Below are 4,328 nucleotides of genomic sequence, written 5' to 3' on the forward strand. Positions count from 1 at the left end.
TGTACCTTGTAAAGATTCATATGTACACTGTGCCATTCTTATGAATGTGCGCTAATATGCACGAAACACTTCTCAAGCATAATTACTAGGCTATGTGAATGCACCGACGCAAGCTAAGTATCGAAACTACACCAGTATCGAAGTAGTTAATTTACCAGTCTCAATCTCAGTTTCTCGGTCATTAAACCTGCATGTGAATAACAGTGTCTCTCTGTTATTGAGAAACACCCCGTTAATCATGCTGATTATTTCTCTACTCCAACAGCGTAATTTGAACTCTTCAAAATGTTCCTTCTGAAGCATATGTTAAGGCTGGGGTGAGAAAACACGTAGGTATAACATTCGGAATTCTGCTTAGTTTCTCAAGTAAATAGAAACATGTAAGGACAGTTGGTAGAAAACGACATGGCGACAAGTATAGAAATTCTTTAGGGCCAATGCTTCAGCCTCAACTTGTCCTTATTACTTCTGTATCCATGACATCTGACATGATCAGCAAAAACGCTGGACAATTGAGCAGTTTTCGAAACATGCAGCGCGCGCTTTCCCCTAGCGACGAAGTTTGAGGAGAGGCGCTCCGGCCAGCAAACGTCCGTTGGAATTTGAAAGCGCTGAGCGCAATGAGGCTTGTTCTCGCATACTGTGGCTGTATGCTTCGGTAGTGTTTGGACACGCTAGTGCGTATAGTGTAGAACCGTAGGCAAGCGTTTCACGAAGATTTTACACCCTATAGCAGGTGGCAGAAGCAGACAAATGACATCTACCCAAACTGCTATCTGAAGTGCTACGCTTTACCGCCATGTGTACGCCAAGACAGGCATGGTCTTCAAGCCTATACGAGGAATATCTTACGCTCGCTCTTCTGATTATCCAAAATACTAACCAGAAACTTTGCAAATACTTTCAAAGCTGCTCCTTTGAGAATTGCTGACAGTTTTCTTTCAGAATGAAATATACTAATAATTAAAACGGGAAACTTCTTCTGCATGGTAAAGAAAGCATTAGCGATCAACTCAAGTAAGACTCCGCTCACCAAAGTGGGCTGTACTTCAAGCAGTGCACAGTACAATTTTCGCCGCTGTCGCAGTGGCAGCAGTAACCCTGAAACGGCGTATTTTCTATAAAAAATATTATGTCATAAAAGGAAGCATCCTATTATGTTCACTTGCCTTAAGAGCCTTATTTTTCTGTGTGTGGCCTGCGCAAACGGTCAATTCACACGTATCATGTACCACGACCTTCTCTGTGACTTTTCCGTTGACAGTCTGCCAGAAAATGAAATGAGGAAACAAAAAAAAAAACAACAAAACGAGTCAACATCTTCGCACAAATATGCACTGCACACATCTTGCACATTCAATCTTGATGACATTGTTGAAAAAATATAGCTTGGCTTAGGGTTATTCTCAATATATTTCTCTGCCGTTCGTAACTCAATTTCTTTTCAGTTCTCTTATACGTGGCCTGCTCGTTTTTCTTTCATTAAGCCTTCTTTGACTGCTTAAGTTCATTTTTAATCAATGTGCAATGAGCGTTTCTGAACGAAAGCTAAATTAATCAAACGAATAGCAGAAAAAAATGAACTGCTCTCATCGGATTATCTAGAGAAAATCAAGGAAACAGAGTATTCAAAAACCAAGGAATTAACACAGAATTAAATGCAGTCGAATCTAAACACTGCAGTTCCACTGAACTATGAACGATGCTTGACAAAAATTGTCTCGTAAACAATATACTTCCATGCAGCTCTTAATGCCGGCCCTGTGTGGTTCGAAGTATAATTTTCCTTATTGATGCTGTTCCTGACTGTGTTTATCTGTGAGGAACATTAACAGGCATTCTCATTTCTCTCTGCTTCCTTCAATTGCAGAAAGTATTTTCTTTGTTTAACTTTTAGAATTTGATTTGCAGTGCTCAAGAAAGCTTCATATAATGGCGCAAAAATTTAAGTGACAAGCAATCTCGCATTAAGAGCTTATGCAGTCTTGCCGCATGCCCTAATCCGAGAAAGCATTGTGAGGTAAAAATTGTTAAACTGTTTTCTACTACTTGTATAGGGCTGAAAAAAGCATCAGGGCGTTCGTATTCCTGAACATTCCCTACTCCAAGGGGCCCAGGCCTCACGTATTCGACTGCGTTGATCGGCAGTTGATACTGATTTCATTCTTCCGTGCAGCACGGCCATCTGACCCACACATGATTATCTCAGAGGACCCGTAGGATTCCGTGTTAAAATAACATTCCACGAATAACAGCTGTGTAATTGCTGATCGTATGAGAGAGTAACATGCTTATGGTATGAAAAACGTATTACCAAAGTATTCTACTCACCGCTACGTATTTCATAGGGTAGGCAAGCAGTAATTCCTCTTGTCGAAGCCGAATCACAATGGTATTAAAAAGACGGGATGTCCTCTCCATTTCTGGTTCATATACTTCGGTTAAGTGAACGTAGCCCTTTCCTTTGTTTCCCTACCAGGAAAAAAAATTATATATCATGAAATTCGGCATCATGACACACTTCTGTCATAATACTGACATTCTAATTTAGTAATAAGATGAAAGTTGTTACTGCGATAGCAATTATATGGACAGTCTCGGCTGGATTTTACCGTCGCCGTCATGCACCGTATACTTATATGTATATAAATAAATAATATATATATATATATATATATATATATATATATAAGCCCCAAAGAAAAGTAATTCAGAAAAATGCTTCCGAAGCGCGGAATCGAACCAGGGACCTCTTGCTCCGCAGCGAGTGGCGCTAACCACTACGCCATGAAACGCAGTTCCTCCACGTAGCTGGCGGAGAGCGTAATATACACACCCTGTACCGCTGAACGGACTCAGAGTCGGCAGACGCTTATAAGCGTTTCTTCATTACCAGCGAGATGGCGCTAGGAGCGCGACAGGCGCATTTAAAATTAGTCGGCTAGCTCACTCGCTTCTTCTTATATTTGCGCAGGGAGAACCTTGCCCTGTCTGCTCGCGCGGTTTTCTCACGGTAAGGGGAAGAGGGATGTTTCGAGCTTTCACCGTGATGTCCGCCCTCATGTTACGGAGCGTATCAAAGTCAGTCGAGCTGAAGGGACGCCGCTAAACGAACAAACAGAAGATGAGCGCAAAGTATCAAGTGTCACAGCTCGACACTTAAAGCAGGCTAGTTTCCTTCCCTGCTTCGGCCGCCTTTGCAACAGGAGCGTTGTTCAAATTGAGAGTATCCATTGGCGAGCCTCACTTCGTATAGCATTAGTTTCTTGCTATCGCATTCACTGCTTCGACCTTGCGGCGAAACTGTGACTTTTTATATTTATCCGAATAATTAGGATAGTATTACGTATAGTTCTTGAGGCACATCGAAGCACAAGAAAGGCATCAAATTACATTATGTGCACATTACTTCAACGTGGCGGTTCAAAAGTTCTGAAAGTATTTTTAGAACATAATTGGCATTAATAAACAAAGTAGGATATTATCGGGCATTCACACGCAAAAGCACACTTGCTAATGCTCTTTGGAGCTCAGGTCATTCATATTCATTGTGAAAACTGTCTCCTGTCAGCATCCCAGAATAAAAACTAATTTTCTTCACGAATGAACTCCTAAATGTCGACGGCGTGCGGCTTGTGCAAGAGGCAATGACACCTGATATTCCCTTCACATGAGCATAACCGACAGCTTACCCCAGGCGTGTTGTTGACAAGCAGCGTCACTTGTATCTTGTTCTTGCATTTGGTGAGGCCGTTGTGCACTTCATCCGGTTCGTACGCCTCGTTGTTGCATGGCGCCAGCAGCGCTTTCATCCGAACGTCGGCGAAAGCCAGCGCGCAAGGCGCAGTCACTGCGGCGATGACAAGGAAGGCGGCGACTGGGTTCATGGCGGGCCTCATCCGTTACTGTTCATACCGAGTTGGAGGTCCCCAGTCTTACCCGCCCCGAGCCGGAACCCCAAGTCGCATTGCCGCAGGACAGCGTGGCTTTATTTTGCTTGCACACTTGCCTCTTTTTGCATGGCGCCTGCCCACTACAGGGGATTGGCAAAGGAACCAGCGGTTAAGACAAACGGTGGTTAGTAAGATTTTTAAATAACGCAAAAGTACTATAAGAAATGGAAGTATGGACAGATTTTAGATATAATAACACTAAAGTGAAGATTTTTGTCGCTTTCACGGGGCATAACCTTCTTTAACATTTTTTTCGCACGGTATATTGATTTATATATATATATATATATAACATTTTTTATCACAGTGTATTCCCTTCCTGGTGTAATGCTGCGTAGATAATTGTGGACACTAGACATATTATAAAATACAAGA

This window comes from Rhipicephalus sanguineus, chromosome 11 (assembly GCF_013339695.2).
Source record: "Rhipicephalus sanguineus isolate Rsan-2018 chromosome 11, BIME_Rsan_1.4, whole genome shotgun sequence".
In the NCBI taxonomy this organism is placed as follows: Eukaryota; Metazoa; Arthropoda; class Arachnida; order Ixodida; family Ixodidae; genus Rhipicephalus; species Rhipicephalus sanguineus.